Source organism: Pongo abelii, chromosome 15, assembly GCF_028885655.2.
Source record: "Pongo abelii isolate AG06213 chromosome 15, NHGRI_mPonAbe1-v2.0_pri, whole genome shotgun sequence".
NCBI lineage: Eukaryota > Metazoa > Chordata > Mammalia > Primates > Hominidae > Pongo > Pongo abelii.
In genome coordinates, this window is record NC_072000.2 from 36,761,850 (window position 1) to 36,783,665 (window position 21,816).

A 21,816-nucleotide genomic window follows, 5' to 3' on the forward strand; every position below is an offset into this window, starting at 1 on the left:
ATACCCAATGTTTAGCTCCCACTGATAATTGAGAATATGCAGTATTTGGTTTTCTGTGTCTGCTTTAGTTTGCCTAGGATACTGGCTTCTAGCTGCATCCATGTTGCAGCAAAAGACACAATTTTATTCTATTTTATGGCTGTGTAGTATTCCATGGTGTATATGTACCACATTTTCTTTATACAGTCCACCATCGATGGGTACCAGGGTTGATTTTATGTCTTTAAATATGTGCTGCAATGAGAAAAAACACATTTTCTACAAAATGGTAGAAGTTTAAAAGGACAAGTTTATGGGTTAGCTAATTGGCTTCCCATTTTATTCTCTAATTCTCTTATATTGACACTTCTTGAGATTTAATGTTGTTTGCCAGGAACATGGTACTGGTATTGTGTTAAACAGTAAGCAGTAGAAACAATGGTGAGAACATAGATTCATACACAATGTGCTTTTAATTCTTTGAAAAAATAGAATAAATTCAGGAGTGAATTGCTTTGTAAGTTGTTATTTTTAAAACTTACCTGCAATGAAAGAGGACTGTCCTCCTCGCAGAACTAAAGAAGGGTGACAAGCCATCTCCCTATTCACTGATTGGATTCCTAGTCCTACTAGTTTTGTGTTACTGAAAATCACTTGAGATAATTCTTTTCTATGTGCAAAAAAGCAAAAAAGTAGAATTGAGAAATCCAGGCTTGCTAATAGCTATTAGCCATCTATTTATTGTTCTGATTTTTTTTTTTTTTTTTTTTTGAGATGGAGTCTCGCTCTGTTGCCTAGGCTGGAGTGCAGTGGCGTAATCTTGGCTCACTGCAACCTCCATCTCCCAAGTTCAAGCGATTCTCCTGCCTCAGCCTCCCAAGTAGTTGGGACTACAGGTGCCCACCACCCCACCTGGCTAATTTTTGTGTTTTTAGTAGAAACGAGGTTTCACTGTGTTGGCCAGGTTGGTCCTGAACTCTTGACCTCATGATCCGCCTGCCTCAGCCTCCCAAAGTGCTGGGATTACTGGCAAATAACAAAAAGTCCATTTTAGGCAAGCATTATGACTGTATCATATCCAAATGAACTACTGAATTATGAAATAGATACTGTGAGTTTTCTCTTAAGAAGCAAATGCATTTTAGAATCTGCTGTGACAAATCAATATCAAAATGTGTGCAAAATTACAAGAACAAATAGAATGTTGTTCTTGACTGATTTGTTTATATTGAAACTATATTATTTTATGTGAAGTATGTGTAACAGAGCATTAGATTTGAAAACTCTGTGTTGAATATCATTTCTGACAGCCTTTTTAGGGTCACTAAAATTCCGATAATTCAGTCTAGAATTGAAGTCGATTCCAGAGAAAAATTTAATATAGTCTGCTTGCCTGCCAGCTTCAACATAGTTTCAGAGCATTGAAATGGTTTGACACATTGAAATATAAAGTGCATTTGTCATATCTATTGGTGGAGTATTTTATGTGATTGCATCTAACAAAGATCAAGTTAGAGTAAAACTTATACTGTTTTTTATGTGTGAAGAAGATTTTGTTTTATCTTGTTTTCTTTACAGTCCTGATTTGATTTATTGCAAAGTCCAATAAACTATTCCTAGTAATAATAAAGAAACACGTTGCCTGAAACAATTTTGAAATGTAGTGGAACATCTCTATATTACCACAATCATTTGCCATTTCAAAGATCCATGTGAATTTAGGATTGTGTCACAGAAGGGGTACCTTCTAAACTGAGCATGAGGTTAGAATACAGTGTCAAATTCTGATTCCAGCAAATAGAAATTGTGTAATTAGAGGAAAACTTTAAAATCTTTGAAGCTCAGTTTTCTCACCTGTAAAATGGGGGTGATACTAGTAAGCTTACAGAGTTTTTTGGTTCATTTTGGTTTTTTGTTTTGGCAAAAATTTATATTATGTGTATAACCCTAGCTCAATGCCTACCACCTAGCAGATATTCTCTAAAATCCTGTTTTATATTTTTATAGCTTCTGGGGATTACATTTCATAGAATGAAATCTGCAGTATATCCAAGTATTAGCATACTGGGAAATACTGACTCAAGTGTAGTTTACATCTTTGGTAAAATACTGCATTTGATATTGCAAAATTAATGTAATTTTTCTAGTATATATTCAGTCCTGCATGTTTGTTTATATGTTTGAGCAATTTGGGGCTTCTTGTGGTGAGAGTATAATGATAAAGTTGATTTTGTCTCAGATACCGTATTGAGCACAGATTAAACTGGAATGGACTTTAGCATTGTTTAGCAATGCTGTTTATGTTTTTTATTTTTCCATGTATACAGCCTTATACACATTACCTCTTATCTGTAATTTGCATGTCTTTTTTTTTTTTTTTTTTTTGAGACAAGTTCTCTCTCTGTCTCCCAGGCTGGAGTGCACTTCACTGCAAACTCTGCATCCTGGGCTTAAAAGATCCTCCCACCTCAGCCTCCTGAGTAGCTGGGACTATAGGTGGATGTCAATTTTAATATTTATAAATACAAGTAGATGAACATTTAAGTACAACTCTAACACCGGTTCCTTATATGAGGGCTATTTCTGTGTCCTGGCCAAGAGCTCTCTGTAATAGTATTTTGCTGATATATTTACAACATATTACATTGAGTGACAAATTCTGTTTAACAGAAATGATTTTAAGACCCTAATCACTTAACATTCAATTTATTTAATAAATATGTTATTATTTGAATACTTGAGATATTAAATATCCTTAATATTTAGACTGTACATGTTTACATATGACTGATCTTTTATGATCTGCCTGTGTAAAATGATTTGACAGGGTTTTAAATTTAATATGCAATGAGTAACCATTTTCCAAAGAGTATTCTACTGAACTCAAGTTCCACGGTATTAAAAAGTTATTTAAAAGAAGGTTTCCAGGCTGAAGTAAGTTTAGAAAACATTGGTTAAACAGTTTTTACAGTAGGACTTCTTAAAGCATTTAATTTTCTCATTGCTGAATTTTCACAGTAGTAGTCTGTGGGAGGGCTGTGATACGCTGTTTTACTAACTTTTTGAACACAAAAACCTTTTCAATTTTTTAAGGGTACCTTACAGTACTAATAATCATTAGAATATACTTTGGAAAATGCAAGCTTAAATGGGTGTGCAAAGTTTGAATTTACTTTGCTTCATTAAAAAATACATTGTTGAAGACCTGCACAGTTCCTAACTTTTTAATACTATTCAGCACAACATTTTTCTCTACTACTTCCTGGGATTCATATGTTGAAAGGCATTTGAAACCAAATGTGCACTTCTACATCTCTAGGTTCAGTCAGGGGACGGGAACCACAACAGCTACTTGAACCCGGAGAATTTAATATAAAGAATTACTAACTGGGTTTTATGTTGTTAACTATTAATAGTAACTGAAAGGGTAAAATGAGACTGCTGACATAGCAGTTGTGGGAAGCAGGCATTACCCTCAGGACTGCCTGAAACAAGACAGAGGTTGGGGTGGAGGGAGCTAAAACTGAGGGATGGAGAGGAGAGACCCCTGTGAGGCTGAACCTCAAACCTCTGAAGAGGGACTTGGGCCAGTCTGTCTCTGAAGAGGAGAGGGATGAGGCTGATCCTGCAAGTGCTGGAAAAACTGCAAACTGAATTCAGCTGCTGCCTTTGGAAGGCTCTGCCACTGTTGGGGAGAAGAAACTGCTGGGGTGGTACTCACTGAGCCAGGCAGAAAGCCCGAAGGGAGCAAGGCCCTTCTTCCTGTCAGCCATGCAGTCTCCCTGAATGTCCCCCTACAGCAGAGCCTAATAGGGAGCCGCTCACTGGGCCCAGAGGCAGTTGGCCAAGTCTCAGCCCCAGCATCTAGGGTAGAGTGTAGAATGGTGATTTTGAGGCTGATAACAATAGCTTAATAACGGGCACAGTTGCTTTATAAGAATCCAGGCTTTTACAAAGAAGAAGCTGGAATTATTTTAAAAACAGCCCTATTATCATATTGGATTAAATTTGCTACAGTAATTCGCAAAGCAAACCAACTCACTTTATAATTTATATCCCCAGGAACTCTATTCCACTGTTGCCTTAATATTCCGTTATTAATGTGCAGGTTTCCCAAAATAAAAGAGATGTGTTAGTTTGAATTTACTTTACATCATTTTAAAAAATACATTATTGAAGACCTGCACAGTTCCTTAAATTTTCTTTTTTTTTAATTATACTTTAAGTTTTAGGGTACATGTGCACAATGTGAACGTTTGTTACATATGTATACATGTGCCATGTTGGTGTGCTGCACCCATTAACTCATCATTTACATTAGGTATATCTCCTAATGCTATCCCTCCCCGCTCCCCCCTCCCCCCACCCCACACAGGCCCCGGTGTGTGATGTTCCCCTTCCTGTGTCCATGTGTTCTCATTGTTCAATTCCCACCTATGAGTGAGAACATGCGGTGTTTGGTTTTTTGTCCTTGGTGATAGTTTGCTGAGAATGATGGTTTCCAGCTTCATCCATGTCCCTACGAAGGACATGGACTCATCATTTTTTATGGCTGCATAGTATTCCATGGTATATATGTGCCACATTTTCTTAATCCAGTCTATCATTGTTGGACATTTGGGTTGGTTCCAAGTCTTTGCTATTGTGAATAGTGCCACAATAAACATACGTGTGCATGTATAGCAGCATGATTTATAATCTTTGGGTATATACCCAGTAATGGGATTGCTGGGTCAAATGGTATTTCTAGTTCTAGATCCTTTGGGAATCGCCACACTGACTTCCACAATGGTTGAACTAGTTTACAGTTCCACCAGCAGTGTAAAAGTGTTCCTATTTCTCCACATCCTCTCCAGCACCTGTTGTTCTCTGACTTTTTAATGATCGCCATTCTAACTGGTGTGAGATGGTATCTCATTGTGGTTTTGATTTGCATTTCTCTGATGGCCAGTGATGATGAGCATTTTTTCATGTGTCTGTTGGCTGCATAAACGTCTTCTTTTGAGAAGTGTCTGTTCATATCCTTCTCCCACTTTTTGATGGGGTTGTTTTTTTCTTGTAAATTTGTTGGAGTTCATTGTAGATTCTGGATATTAGCCCTTTGTCAGATGAGTAGATTGCAAAAATTTTCTCCCATTCTGTAGGTTTCCTGTTCACTCTGATGGTAGTTTCTTTTGCTGTGCAGAAGCTCTTTAGTTTAATTAGATCCCATTTGTCAATTTTGGCTTTTGTTGCCATTGCTTTTGGTGTTTTAGACATGAAGTCCTTGCTCATGCCTATGTCCTGAATGGTATTGCCTAGATTTTCTTCTAGGATTTTTATGGTTTTAGGTCTAACATGTAAGTCTTCAATCCATCTTGAATTAATTTTTGTATAAGGTGTAAGGAAGGGATCCAGTTTCAGCTTTCTACATATGGCTAGCCAGTTTTCTCAGCATCATTTATTAAATAGGGAATCCTTTCCCCATTTCTTGTTTTTGTCAGGTTTGTCAAAGATCAGATGGTTGTAGATATACGGCATTATTTCTGAGGGCTCTGTTCTGTTCCATTGGTCTGTATTTCTGTTTTGGTGCCAGTATCATGCTGTTTTGGTTACTGTAGCCTTGTAGTATAGTTTGAGGTCAGGTAGCGTGATGCCTCCAGCTTTGTTCTTTTGGCTTAGGATTGTCTTGGCAATGCAGACTCTTTTTTTGTTCCATATGAACTTTAAAGTAGTTTTTTCCAGTTCTGTGAAGAAAGCCATTGGTAGCTTGATGGGGATGGCATTGACTCTATAAATTACCTTGGGCAGTATGGCCATTTTCATGATATTGATTCTTCCTACCCATGAGCATGGAATGTTCTTCCATTTCTTTGTATCCTCTTTTATTTTGTTGAGCAGTGGTTTGTAGTTCTCCTTGAAGAGGTCCTTCACATCCCTTGTAAGTTGGATTCCTAGGTATTTTATTCTCTTTGAAGCAATTGTGAATAGGAGTCACTCATGATTTGGCTCTCTGTTTGTCTGTTATTGGTGTATAAGAATGCTTGTGATTTTTGCACATTGATTTTGTATCCTGAGACTTTGCTGAAGTTGCTTATCAGCTTAAGGAGATTTTGGGCTGAGACGATGGGGTTTTCTAAATATACAATCATGTCATCTGCAAACAGGGACAATTTGACTTCCTCTTTTCCTAATTGAATACCCTTTATTTCTTTCTCCTGCCTGATTGCCCTGGCCAGAACTTCCAACACTATATTGAATAGGAGTGGTGAGAGAGGGCATCCCTGTCTTGTGCCAGTTTTCAAAGGGAATGCTTCCAGTTGTTACCCATTCAGTATGGTATTGCTGTGGGTTTCTCATAAATAGCTCTTATTATTTTGAGATACGTCCCATCAATACCTAATTTATTGGGAATTTTTAGCATGAAGGTTGTTGAATTTTGTCAAAGGCCTTTTCTGCATCTATTGAGATAATCATGTGGTTTTTGTCGTTGGTTCTGTTTATATGCTGTATTATGTTTATTGATTTGCATATGTTGAACCAGCCTTGCATCCCAGGGATGAAGCCCACTTGATCATGATGGAAAATTTTCTTTTTTTAATTGAGACAGAGTCTTGCTCTATTGGCCGGGCTGGAGTGCAGTGGCACGATCTTGACTCGCTGCAACCTCTGCCTCCTGGGTTCATGCAATTCTTGTGACTCAGCCTCCCGAGTAACTGGGATTACAGGCTGGTGCTACCACACGTGGCTAGTTTTTGTATTTTTAGTAGAGATGGGTTTTTGCCATGTTGGCCAGGTTGGTGTCAAACTCCTGGCCTCAAGTGATCCACCCCTCTTTGGCCTCCCACAGTGCTGGGATTATAGGCGTAAACTACCATGCCCAGCCTAGTTCCTGACTTTTTAATGTTATTCGGCACAACATTATTCTAGTGCTTCCTGGGATTCATGTGCTGAAAGGCATTTAAAACCAAATGCATATGGATTCAAGCAGAATGATGCTGTGCTGCTGAGAATCTGTGAGACACTAATATGTTGTAAGGTTACTGCCTTATGAGAGACTTGGGTATTTGACAAACTTTGTGGGTTACTGAAAGGGTACTTCTTATAAGAGTCATCAGTAATTGAGAAATGCTAGCACATAAATGCAATCAACAGATGAGAACAATCCTCTCTGTCTGAGCCTTCCATTTACTTAATGCTGCAGCAATGAGAGTTTTGAGCAGGGATATTGTGGGCTTGCCTTATATGTTGTGGTCACGTTAAACTCTACTTATTGACGAGATCCAGTTTGACATTTATAGTAGCTGAAGAGAAACCAAGAAGGCTTATAACTCAAGAAATTAAAGCAGCAGCTTCTAATATAAAAGAAGTCTCAACAATAGAATATGCAATATCTAGAGAGTTTATATGTATTAGGGTAGATTACAATGCTGTAATTAAAAGATGCAAAAATGTATAATAAAAATGAAAAGCAGCCTGAGGATATGGGCTGTGGAAAAGTTGACTTCAGAAGATGGGAGAAGGAGAAGTTCATGACCACAACAAACCAAGTAGGATGGAAGAAAAAGATTCCTATTCTAAGGAAGACATAATAGAATAGAATCTCAAGTTGTAACATCACTAACATTATTGAGTGCTTATTGCAAGCCAGTCTTTGTTCTGAGTGCTTTAAGTGTAGTAAGGAAAAGGTTAATATCGGAAAGGGATTGGAGGAAGGTCCTGTAGACTGTGGACTGAAAGAAGGCTGTTCACTTTGGTAGTTGGTGGGTGATTTGGGACTTTTGAGAAAAACGTTTCAACACAGTGGAAGGATTAGAAACTAGGTTTCAAAGGTTTAAGGAAGTAAGGATTAGGAAGGAGGTGGGTGCAGTGAGTTCAGGCTAGTCTTCCCAGAGGTTTGTCCGTGGAGAAAGAGGGGTCGTGTACCCAGTCGTGCTTTTGCTCAGTGTGTGTGACTGTATGTTTGTTTAAAAATTCACAAGGTGAGCATATAATGCTGGTGTCATAAGACATCTTTTCTGAGTCTGAGATTATGATGGGTCACCAAACTTCTTTGGTAGGGTAAAATGATATGATTATGAAAAGGACTGTGTGTGTCCTAGAAGGTGTTCCATCTTAACTAGCGACATTGAGTAAAGAAAGTACCTAGAAATGCAAACTGTTTAGATGGAAATCATCCATATGTGTTACCTAAATATAAAAATAACTTCAAAAATTGTTCATTGTTTTTCTATAAGATGGTCATCACCCTATCTTGGTCATATATGCAATCCATCAGGGATTTGTTTTGGTAGACTTTGGTTTCCATGTACGGTGGTTTATAAGAAAAACACATGTGGAAAATTCTTTGAAGGTGACCTGCATCTCTCTGATGATTTGGCCCACATCACTGCTAGGGAGAAATCTCCATGATAGATCCTTGATTTGTAAATTAAAGTCTATTTTATAGACTTTAAAATGTCTTTTCTAGAAAACAGAACTCCATATTTTAGGAGACTCCAAGGTCCCTCACGAGTACTTCAACAATCATGTTTCTGTATCCATTATTTGCAATACACAGATGGGAGCCTCGTCCAAATTGTCATTTCTCTTAAAAAAAGAAAAAAGAGTCAGCTTTAAAATCTGTTGTAAGCTACTTGGGTGCCTTTTAGTGGCTTTTTGGAGGAAATCACTCAAAATGCCACTCTTCTCAGTGAGAGCAGTTTCCCAGTTGTGTCACAAAGGGATTATATCTCAATATTTTACTGAACTAGCTCCCTACATAATTAGCTGATAATTTAGAAGTTAAACAGTAAACATGCTACTTTCTGTTCTTTGCAAAGCTACCCTTGATTCATTTTATAACAAGAGCTAATCTTGCTTAGGAATGTTGTATGTACTAATTTGCATAACTTCCCAAGAACTTCAGGATGAGCATGTGTTGTAATTCAAATTGGAATCAAATTTAAGTAAGTTTACTTTTGAAATATAGATGTATGTATATATATTTAACCTCCTTTCAAGTTATTTATTTGATAGACTGCATATGCATTTCTTCCTATTAAATAACTTATAAGACATTACTAAGATAAGTGCTATATTATAGCAATGCTAGCTGCTTTAACAAACCCTAAAATTTCAATAGCTTAACACAGGAGTTTTTTTATTTTCAGAATTTTCCCACATGAATGTTACTGGTGGACATGAGTTTACTGCTTCTCCAAACTGACAAAAGTTGTGCCAGGCTTCTAGAATGGCAGAATCACTCTGAGTGGTGCCTGTTATCCCCTCTCCACCCACTCATCACCTGGGTCACCTGGAGAAGCTTATAATGGACCAGACCTAGAAGCAGCACGCAACCAGTTCTGCTCATATTCTGTCTGCTGGAACTCAGTCACATGGTCACATTCAGTTTCAAGGCAAGCTGCAACATGTAGTCCAACCGTATGCCCAGGAAGAAAAGTGGTGTTTTGGTGTAGGACCTGCGGCCAAAGTATTAATAAATATTGATTTTTTGAAGGTTTTAATAGGCCATTGCTTTGTAACAGAATATCACACAAAAACATTTTCTTTCTTTATCATTTATGTGCATTCCTCTCTAATCCATTAGTATTACAGCATTATTTAAAAAATTTGACACATTATAGTTGTTCGTATTTATGGGGGTACAATGTGATGTTTTCATACATATATGCTGTATAATCATCCAATCAGGGTATTTATCATTTCTTCATGCATTTATCATTTCTTGGTGGTGGGGACATTCAAAAGCCTCTCTTTAGCATTATTTTTATATAATAATCTGGGGAGGAGGGAGATTCATGGCTAGAGAAGATTTGACTGGGGATCATAGTCAAACTCTATTTGAGAGCTATGGCTGTACTTACAGACTTACCTGAAACTGACTGCTGGGAAGCATACCTGAGGACTCTGCCTCTGCTGAAGGTGTCACTTGCTATTCCTAATAAGTATCTACTCTCATGACAGAGAAATAACCTTGCTGCTGAAATGTTTACATTAGCTGGGATGGCAAGAGTTGTTCTGTGTAAGCCAAAGAGTGCGGTGTTAATGGTGTGTCTTGCTATGGTGATTTAGGTTTGATTGTATTGCAGAATAGCCAAATTTGTGTTTTGCAAAAATCAAGATCCTTTCTGAAGATTTGCTTGTTCCTTAGATGCTAGTGTGGAAATCTACCTGTAAAAGGCCATACATTTCTGAGACAGAACAAAGATCTTACTGAAATTGTAAACTTATTTGATAGAAATTTGTATCTTTTACTTAGTAAAGTCATAATTGATATTTCTGTTGGTATTAGTAAGTACCTGGAAATAATTTTTGTCATAATAAATGCTTGTCACCAGAAGTAAATGAAAGCAGCAAATTGATTATTTACTGTCAAAATCTTTGACATTTTTGTGTGTCAGTGACTCATTTTTCCCTTTCACTTCCATATTAACCAACACAGAAAAAGCTTAAATGTATTCTCTCTCTACAATTTAGGCAAGATTGAGGAATAGATAATAGTTATAATTATTCACAGGTGAGTACTCTTTCATTATTTCATCAAGGTCAATGTTCACATAAGTTAAACTAAATCTCAAGTTTTGGGGAGCATATTTCCAGTCTAGTTCTCTCTTTTCTTGTAGGGAATTATGTTGAATGACTTTCACATAATTTTTGACTTTTTTTCCCCTCTCTCAGTTCAAATAGTATATATCACATTGTACTTCATATACTCAAAAATACTTTAGTATTGTATAATATTGCAATATTATCAACATTAATATAAATATGCAGTAGTATCAACAAGTATCTTTAGCTGTATGGGGATTGGAAGTGGGAAAGTATACTTAAAAGGAAAAAAGGAAACATTTTAAGTAATTATTTTGAAGTTAATTGATTTAATGACACTATAACAAAAGTCTAGAATGTTTTATATCCCTATTCTCCTTCAGGAAGAACTATACATATTTTTCCCAGTAAATTTACAGAAAATGTTTATCTTTGTGGTTGTATTCTTTCTTGGTAATCTTCAAAATATCCTCATCAACCACTGTGCTTTTTCCATACGGTCTGCCTTATATGGGATGGGCAAGTTGTATCTACAAATTAAAACAACTTTGTTATAAATATGCTTGTTATTTCAGTAAGATCAACAAAATGTTTAGGAGCACAAACAAATTCATTAATTATCTTTTGTATCCAAGGCAAAATATAGCAGGCAAATTGAAAAATGAATTGTTTATTTTTGGAGGGACTGGGAATAAAGAACAATGAAACTTCCAAATAAAAGTAGTTGGACCTTTTTGCTGTGGATTTGAAAATAAGTCCAGAAGGCTGAGCTTAATATAACATGTGGCAGGTGGCCTGCGTTTGCCTGGAGAATTCCTTTAGGGCAAGACAGCTCAGCAAACACATAAATCCTTTTTTCTCTGTTATCTAGTAGCACATTTAGTTGCCATGGGGATTTTATTTATGCAGCAGATCCTCTGCAGTTCAGTTTGTGCCTAAAGTTTAACCGTACAGCTGTTACCATAAATGCTACATGGCAATATTTTCCAAACACAGACCCTAGAACAAAAAGAACATTTTTTTCCAGCATTGATTTTGCTTTTTATGTTCTGAAACATCTTAGTAAAGTATTACTATATACCAGCAAAACTTCACAAGTTTTCGGGCAAGCAGTTGGTATCATGTAATGTTACTTAAAGTGTTCAATTTCAAATAAATTACATGAAAATGTAGCAAATTTATTTTAGGTTAGGACAAAATTTTGCAAGCTTAAATGAATAGCTTTTTAGTACTCTCTATTTTTAAGAGGATTTGTTTTTTTTCCACTGCCGTTATTTCTTAAAGGAGTTTAGATCAAATGATACGTAAGACAGAAATGCTTGCCAATCCACAACTTCTCCCTTTCACAGCTCTTTTAATATTTTTTCCCACTATTTTTAGTGGAGGAGGGAGGAAAACAAGATAGAAAAACTGTGCTTGCTGTTGCAACAATCAAGGGACATGTAAGTTTCTCCAGCTCAGGGCTAGGTCCTGATTTGGAATGAATTGCTTTTGTTTAGTCTTGATTTGTACTACACCAGATAAATCACCAATATGTCTCCTTTGTGTGAAGCAGCATGGATTGGTCAATGAAAAGGAACTGGTGCTTTTAGATGGAGTGCATAAAATTACCTCACACCATCTGTGTCACCGTGCACCAGGAAAATGATGAAAGGAAAACTTGAAATCCAGGTAAAGTTGCTCCCTTAGAAGGAAAGTAAGGCATTCAGAATCAAGATATATTGTTCACGCCCTACTCCCGCATTACATTTCTGGTAGGTGATGTTGACTGTTTCAGAGAACTATAGAGATGTCATCCTTATGGATGGTTCTGCTCTAGTTAGAGGGTCAATATATAAAATTTGAAATGATAAACTAAATGAAGACCTTCTGTTTAATGCCATATATTCTTGGCAGTAACCAAGCCATTTAACATTAAAACTGCATTACTATAGTAGCAGTCATTAAAGATCATCTCTGCTAGGAGCATATGCTTTCAGATACTTTTTTTTTTTTTGAGACGGAGCCTTGCTCTGTCGCCCAAGTTGGGTTCAAGTGATTTTCCCTGTCTCAGCCTCCCGACTAGCTGGGATTATAGGCATCCGCCACCAGGTCAGGCTAATTTTTGTATTTTTAGTAGAGATGGGGTTTCACCATCTTGACCAGGCTGGTCTTGAACTCCTGACCTCATGATCCACTCGCCTCGGCCTTCCAAAGTGCTGGGATTACAGGCATGAGCCATGGCGCCTGGCCCATACTTTTTATTTCTATCAGAAATGGCCACATAAATCTGAAAATGAACTTTGATATGATTACCGGAACCAACTAGAGATTTTAAATGACAGCTATTGCCAACTTTTGTTTACAAGATGGATACTCTGGCATTGAGGGCACTACACCTGCTATGAGAGGTGACCATAGTCTGTTTTCATTCACTGCAAATGCTTAGCCAGTGTGTCATATCATTTCTTAAGTGGTATTAGACAACAAACATACATGCTTCCTTACACCCATCCAACCAACAGCGATGTTGAAGTGTTCAGTTTTCATTGTGAAGTTATTTATTGAGAAAGGGCAGCAATATAACTGACTCATTATGATATGCTACTCAAAGTTTGTTCCATGGGCTAATAGCATTGGCATTTCCTGGGAGCTTACTAGAAATGTATAATCTCAGCTCTCCTCAAGAGATACTGAATAAGAATCTGCATTTTGACAAGATGCCCAGATGACTCCTATATCCATTGAATTTGAGAAGCATTGGTTTTTTTAAGGCTATGAGCCTCAAAATTAGAGAGAAAACTACACTTAAGGTGAAGGAGAAGTATGAGTTTATCAGCTATTTTAGGACCTGCTAGTAGCAGGACGCCTTAGCACTATTTTCATTCTTCTTTTGTATTTTTAATTCACATGCACAAACTCCAGTTCGTAATGGGTCTGTCTTCCATCATTTATCCCTCCTGTTCAGTGATAATTACTGCCAAAATTATCTTTCAGAAATATAATTCCAGTAGCCACTACATTACTCAGAATGTTTGAATCACTCTTCCTTTGTCTATTGGCTCAATCTCCCTTTTTGACCTCTTCTCTTAACAGTCTGTCTTATGCACACTGACCCAAAATCATACCAAGTGACTCATCATGCCCTGAGCACACTGTATTCTTTTACAACTTCATGGCCTTGCATATGCTATTTCCTCTTCTGGGAATATCCTTTTATTTTTCACCTGATGACTTTTATTCATACTTGACAAACCAGTTCCTATGTCTTTGAGATAAAACATCCATTTGTAGGCAGACAGAATGAGTTGCACTCTCCATGGGGTATCTGTAGCATTTAGGCCAACCTCCACATGGCACTCATGACACCATATTTTATTTATTTATTTATGAGTCTGACTCCTCCACTAGACTGATTGCTCCATGAAGGCATGACTCTTGTTCACTTTACCTGTATAATCCCAGCACCTGGGAAAGTAGTTAGCCTGTAGCAGGTGCTTATTGTTTGTTAAATGAATGAGTGCCAGATTGTTTAAAAGGACACCTTTTTAGCAATCAGACCTGCTAGTGAATGGAGACTTCAAAGTAAATCAGTCTCTGTCTCTCTGACATAACTTTTTAAAAGGAAGAATATTGTTCTCTTCTGAGAGAATCATGTCAGATATCCTGGAAATAGAAAGTATAATTGAAAGACACAGAAAGTAGGGTATGAAAAACAAAGTGCCTGAACTGAGAAATTACTGAAGCTTAAATGCTCAATTGGAGAGAAGCTGGTACAGCTGAGAAAACTCAGGTGAACTAAAAGTGTGTTTCTAAGGATTTGATTATACCTCACGTGGAAATTGTATCTCACTTATTACTGGTAGAGGATCTGATACTCAGATGACAGAAGTTTATCTTTGAAACAACACGTAACTTTCCATGAGTACCCTAAAACAGTGTATTTTACTTACAGTGTATTTTCCTGTGTACCAATGAAATTACTGTGTTAATGTATCACTGTTAAAATAGAAGAAAAATGAGCACGTTGGATTTTTCTTCAACTGCAAATGGTAGTAGTTTGTATCCAGCTATGATTATTTTCTGTTGGTGTAGATGTTCACTTAGAAACAGCACTGGGTTATAAAGGGCTGATTCTGGAGCAGACGTGCTCTTGTACATTTACACCCTGTTTGTCTTATCCCTACTGCTGTAGGTTGAATGAATGGTGGAATTTCTAAGTTGTGCTGTGGAAGTGTGAAATGAAAGTTTTGGTATTTCTTCAATAAAAGTGGGAAATTTGAACTATATAACCATCACCTTTCTCCAGAAGAGGGAAACTTTAGATGAACTTATCAAATCTAATTTGAATAACTAGCAAAAATAAGGCTGGCAATGTCAGGGATCAGACATTGCCACATAAATCAATGACATTTCAAATTACTCAACTCAAAAGCCACTTATTTTTAATTGATCGATATTTTGCCAAACAAAGATCACTAAAATGACTTTGGAATTTGGTTCTGCTAATACTATTATCAGTAATGTTGAGCAAGTGTTTTAAGGAACCTGTGATCCTTACAGTTCCTACCTTCATGTTGTGATACTCATAGGTTCAAACGATCTTAAACTTATTTTTTTACTTCATGCCAGGAAGGGGCTCAAATGTTTAATTGCCTACAGGTTTCACTCTTACCACAAAGGTTGGTAGGTCTCAAATATCCTACACCTTATAAGAAGACTGAGATGGTTAAGGGGTCAGCTGGAGAAACAGAGACTGAGGGAAAGAAGAAAGAAAATAAAATTTAAGGGGCTACTTTGAGAGAAGTTTTCTTGAAGAAGTCGGTAAGAGATCAACTACAGATTTTTATTGTGGAAGTCTTGATTATAAGATCACTAGAATAAAAAGGTTTTCAGTTAAGTTGAAAATAAAACAATACTTTTAGTCATGAATGCTTTAGGAGTATTACTTATTTTTAAGGAAATATTTATTAAAAACCTGGGAAATACTGGCCAGACTGTCATTGATGCACACAACAAAGATATACCTTTTAAACAACATTTTATTTAGAAGATAAAGAACTATCAGAATTAGTACTGTAAATGGTCCGTGATAGTGTGCTTCAGCAGTTACTTTAGATTATCACGGGACACATTTGGGGTATAAATTGGAGTTATGGGGATTTGGGGGAACTACTAAAGACAAAGTGGGGAGCCACTTACCTGCCATTAATAGGGACCAAGGGAGATGCCACAAAAGCACAGTGCCAGGGATTTTGTGGATATTGTTCATTACTTGACTAGGAGTTGGGGTGCTGGTAACACAGGATAATTATTTCAACTGTCCCATCCTTTCAGTGTTTTATATGCCACCTGGTCCAGGCATGGTGATTAATAAGCATTGCTGAAGTGGGTGGGGGCAGGGAGAAGGAGCAACAACTCAAAACCAAAAGAAGCAGTGGAGAGGGAGGCAGAAGAAACCAAGGTGTAGCCTGCCTAGGCCTCTGTAGGAGATAGTCTGGAGGAGAGGCAGAGTTATATATAATTTCCTGATAATATGTAGGCCCCAAGAAAAAGAAAAACCAAGTAATGCTGAAGAAATAATGGTAAGCTTAAAAACAGATAAGGTAAACACCAAACTAAAGGAGAGAGATTAACAGGTAAGTATATTCAGCTGTTTAGTTTCTTTTTTGGCAGCCTTAAAATCAATTAGTATCAATGTGTTGAATTCCGTAGGCTGGCAGTGTTTTCTGTGAAGTTTTTTCTTTTTCTTTTCTTTTTTTTTTTTTTTTTGAGACAAGGTCTCACTCTGTCCCTGAGACTGGAGTGCAGTGGTGGGATCATAGCTCACTGCAACCTCCACTTCTGGGCTTCAGGTTGTTCTCGTGCCTCAGCCTCCTGAGTAGCTGGGCCTATAGGTGCTTGCCACCATGCCTGGCTTATTTTTTTGTAGAGACGGGGTCTTGCCATTTTGATCTGGCTGGTCTTGAATTCCTGGGCTCAAGAGATCCATCTGCCTCAGACTACCAAAGTGCTAAGATTACAGGTGTGAGCCACTATGCCCAGCCTCTATGAAGTTTTATAGACGAAAGATTGTGTATATTTCTTTGGGAAACTAGACTTTTTATTTAAACCATTATCTCCTCAATAACATCAGAGTAGATGTTTGGAGTGAAAAGATTTTCTTGTACATAGGATGAGAAAGGGTGAGTTGTCTTTTCCTCTACGTTGTAGAGGCAGCATAGCATAACGGGTAAGGGAAGGCAGAGACTCGGAAGCCGGACCACTTATATCCAAATTGTGACTGTCTTTAGTTAGCAAGTTACACCATCACTCTGTCTTAGTTTCCTCCTCTGTAATATGAGGATAATGCTACTTTTCTCTAAAGGATTGTAAGGATTAAATTCAATATCATGTAGAGCAGATATATTAGAACAATATTTGGCATGTAGTCAGTACTAGATTATTGCTAAGAAATAAGGACTGAAAGAGGCATGTTAATGGATAAGAAATATAGAGAAACATGAGATTGATACATGTATCCTCAACAAAAATGAAAGCTATCTGAAGACTAATGTTGGGAGAAAACCTTAACCCAGGAGAGAAAATCGATGAGAATATTTCAAAGCAGAATATTTAAATAAGAGGGCAAGACACTGTCTTTTAAGCAAACTTTATAATTGAGTATAAAATAAGAAAGGTATTTAAACATAGTGATCAATTTTGGAAAGGAAAAGGTGTTAAAAGAAGAAAAGGGCAATGATAAATTGCATAATAGAAAGAAGTGAAGGTACCATTACCTTTTAGGATTCATGGCAAGGAAAATGCCTTAGGAAGCCATTAAGAGACATTCAAAGTACATTTGGAATAGATGTAGTTCAAGAGCCTGGAGGACTACCTATAGGAAAACATTGACAGGATGATAGGAAAGAAGAAAGTACTTAAGGGATGGAGAAAAAGAAATATATGGTTTTTTTTCCACTAAAATATATTAGCTGCTTGAGTGCAGGGACTTTTCTTCTTTGACTTCTCGGTGCCCAGACTTTTGCTTGGCATGTAATGGGTGCATTACATTATTTAACAAATTCACGAATGTATGAAATTAATGGATTAATGAAGGAATTAAGTTTATTAACAATTTTTATAAGAACTAGAAGGAAGTAGGTCATATATGAAATATGATTTAACTCTGAAGTGTAACAGAATATGTTTATGGGCAATAGAAAAGAGTGAAATTTATCTTCAGGGAACAGAATTAGAAAATTCAGGAGTCAAGGAAATAATGGGAGATATTTTCTCAGAATTACTCAGATAAAATTATGGAACAAAAAATGAGATTTTTTTTTTTTTTCTCCTGACAATTCAATTCAGGTGTTAAGGATATAGAGGCAACAGTGGCTGATACAAGTGTGATCAATCTGTGAGCAAAGGCAGAGTATTTGCATGAGGAAGTTACTCACCTCGGAACTTTATCGAGAACTGATGATTCCATAGAAATCCTTTTAAGAGGTTTCCGCTATGTTTTTCTTTAAATGAGAATAGACAAAAGCCTGTGACATATGGTTCAGCTGCCTCCTGTTTCATATATGAAAGGCTCTGGACATGGTCAAACCCAGGGTATAAAATATTTGTGGGACTATTATGGGAACAACTAGAAGTAGGAGTTAGAAGAAAGAAACAAAAATCTTTAAACTATACATGTTAGGAAAGAGGATCAAACTTATTACTTACTTAAAAATAGTAATGTTTTAGATAGACTAGTTCCTTTTCATAAAAAAAACATGTTGAATAGCATAAAGGAATTTTTAAGGTAATATTAATTCAGATTATTTCCAATTGGGGTAATATGCTTTATAAGGGCTTTGAACACAAATGTCAGTGTTTCTAGTGAATTAGGAAAAGGTAAATGTCACAAGAAGAGCCGCCATTTAGCCTTCAGCTGTATGAATGGGCCATAGATACCTCATGAGAAATTAACTGGCAATTTTAAGAGTGCCATAGCATGCTAGTTTTCAAACTGCAGTCCTCTCTATTGGTGGTGCATTGTTCAGTTTTAAAAATTAATCGACTTTTCAGTTTAATAGCTTTTCTTTTCTTTGGTATCAACCACTACTTATCTACTTGCAAGTGACAATAGAAGACAAAAAAGACTAAACAGTAAGTGGTAAACTGCATACATTCTTTCATTCAGTTGATAGATGGTGTCTACTGCCTGCTAGACAGGCTACCACAGAACAAAATGGATGCCGTTCCTGTGTTCTAAACTTAGTGTAGCAGAGGTCTTACAGCTTTCTTGCACTGAGAAATTTCCTAGAAATGTTGAAAATGTAGATCCCCAGATATTACTCTGAGATGGTTTCTGTTAGCTGTGTGTGCTGGGCTGGGGATGGGAGATTGTGGAGGTGCCTAATCCAGGCGGGTGGGTGGGGAGAGCTGACCACAGAAGGATTTCCCAGAGCAAGAGGCATGAACATGGAGAAGTGATGGATGGGAAGGGCTTGGCCAGGATGAAAGGGTTTGGATGGTGTAAGGTAATGAAGAGAGGGTGGCAGACTGTTCTAGACAGAGGGAGAACAAGTGGAAAGACTGTGGCAGCTCATGCCCTTGTTTTACTTGGTAGGTTCCTCTGTCACTTAATATTGTAACAAGCATGTACAGAACACCTCCTGCAAGCCAGATTCCACTTACCACTCATGTTGAGATTTGTTCCCAACCCCAGAGAAGTTCGTGGTTGGGCACATGTACCTAAACATGTGGCTTAAGTGATTTAAAATAGTGAAATGCTTGTTGATTACAAAAATTACATGTCACACATGTAAGCTGTAAGAAATAATATATATCTCTCACTTCACCGCTCAATTTAAAAAACTAGAACCTTAGCAGTACTATTGAAGCTACCTGAATTTCCTAATTCCATCTCCACTGCCCTGGCTCTCCTACTGAGAGATCTTGATTTTTTTCGTTTATTGTTCCCTGCTTTTGAAAAAAAAACTCTAAATAAATGTTTTGGGGCATATTCTTTGGGATTTCCTTTATACACATTACATCCTCTGTAAATGGCAGTTTGGTTTTTGCCGCCGTTGTCTTGTTTCTGATTTTAAATGAGATTTTTCTGATATTCAGCCACCAAGATTTGCTGTAGTTTTTTCATGGACATTTCTTATCTAGTGAAGGACCTCCCTTTTTTGAGTGTGCTTGTTTGATTTTTTAATTATGAGTTTGTGTGGAATTTGGCCAGATGATTTTTCTGCATATATTGAGAATATGTCCTTATTTAACCTTTAATCTTTTGATGTGGTAAATTATACTTAATGATTTTTGTAGTGTTGCATTTCCGGCATAAAACCAACTTGGCCACGCTATGTCTCTTGTGTTACTTTGGGCTATGTCTCTACTTGTGTTACTTTGGGCTTCTTCCTCCAAACAAGCCATGCTGCAAAAAGGATAATAGTTTATCCCTGCTCCTTTATAGAAGGAGGTTCAGATCCTGCATTTTACGGACTTGGGTCTTACTGTCCTAGAAAGCTGGCAGGTACTGAGCACAAAAGCAAACATTGAGAAGTTAGAAAGTTTCTGGAGTTCTCATTGTATTGGTCTCTAGTTCTTTACTCTTTTTAGAGGAGAAAATAGATAATCCCATGGCTTTGGAGGATGTGGCTCACCTTCCTAAATCCTTACTCTATGAATAAACACTCTTCTGAATTCAGTAAAATACATTTCCCTTTCCTCCCTTCATGACAGATCCACTTGATACAAAATCTCAAAAGAATAAATAGGCAATTTGCATCACTAAGACTTATTAAGGGAGGCATAGATTTACAAATTTCTTCCTGGACAAGGAAATATTTGGCCTCGACTTGTGTTCACTCAGTAATTATGATGGGATTCTACCCTTGTTAATAACAGAGAAATGGCAAAATTTTATTTTCTTTCAGTTCTCTGAGAAATATACAAAGCTGTCATAGCTTAATGTCAGCCATAAAAATTCTGGAGTAATTAAAATACAAAAAAACCATAAAAATTAGTGAACCTCACTTAAATCCCAGTGGTACTGTTTTTGGTGGAAGGTTTAGGATATCTAAAACAATGGAAGAATGAATAAAAGCAAAGACAAAACAGATAATAAGTAATCAAATTGGTTTATGTACTTTAAAAAATGTGTATTGCATCTGTCTACCAATAAATGTATGTAGGATCTGTGTGGAAAAATATTTTTTTCTCAATCAACAATATAAGTTGAACTACATTGGAGGAAACTGGAAGAGATTTTTCTGTTCTTATATACCAGAAATTTGTTATCTTAACTATTTTTTAAAATAGGGTGTTATGAATGAGTTAGAAGCATGTATTGTATAAAGATACCGATTTTATGACTAAAATACTATTCGAACAGAATAAGATACTTCAAAGAACATTAAGTGAAATTATGACCTTTGTGCTATAGTTTTATAAAAGTAGTGAGTGGCTGGACTAACATTTACATGTTTAAAAAACTTCATTGTATTCCACACCCAGTGAGTGGTAGATGAGTTTTTGATCACTGTATTTCCACAGCTAAATGGTGCCGAGCCAGTATTGTATAGTCAATACATATTTGAAATGAACAAATGAATGAATGAATTGAATACATTGTGTAGCTTCTCACAGACGTGTTTATGAGGTAATGTTACCTTGTCTCTGGTGTTACTTTTACACATAATGCCCTTTCCAACCAGAGAAGTAGGTGATACTTACATCTTAGACAAAATATCATATCAGAAATGCCTTCATGAGTGTTTTCATCAAAATTGGAAAATGGTTAGCCGTCATCCTCCATATGCTCTTTTCATATACTGACAATCTCCTTTTGTCGCTTTTGACCTCATTCCAACTAATTTCAGTCCCATTAGGAATTTTCCATAGGATTTTTTCCAGGCTTTTGTAACCTGGAGAAAAGCCCCACAGCAGAAACCAGGGGCCAAGATTTCCAGTCTCTGTTCTGCAGAGGACTCCCTGGATGTGGTGGTGGAAAAGTTACTGCAGCTCTGGGCTCCACTCACTGATTGAACCAAATAATCTGTAGCGTGCTTCTCATTTTAGAATTCTGTGAGTCTAAGAATAAGAAATCTATTAATGTATCTCTTTTCTAACAAATAATGAAAATAGGGCATTAAGGGAAAGAGAGAAATAACTATGGGGTTTATCAACCCATTGTCAGTGTATGAAAAAGGCATCTGGACAATGATAGCTAACCATTTTCAGAGACTTCTCTAACGCATGTGAATATTGATAGCATATCCGAAAACTGGTGGTTTTCTGAATTAAAGAAGTTCCATTTTCATCACTGGTTGAAGGTGCCTGTTCTTCATA

At 36.8% G+C, this 21,816-nt stretch overlaps 1 protein-coding gene and 1 long non-coding RNA gene across 15 annotated transcripts in view; both read left to right on the forward strand.

Annotated features, from left to right (window-relative positions):
• LOC134760072 (uncharacterized) overlaps positions 1 to 15,271 on the forward strand; it is a 30,104-nt gene extending 14,833 nt beyond the window's left edge. Inside the window, exon 2 of the long non-coding RNA XR_010136959.1 lies at positions 9,111 to 15,271. This is a non-coding gene — a long non-coding RNA (uncharacterized LOC134760072). The remainder of the gene's footprint in view (positions 1 to 9,110) is intronic.
• NPAS3 (neuronal PAS domain protein 3) overlaps positions 1 to 21,816 on the forward strand; it is an 876,176-nt gene that overhangs the window by 173,520 nt on the left and 680,840 nt on the right. The window lies entirely within an intron of this gene.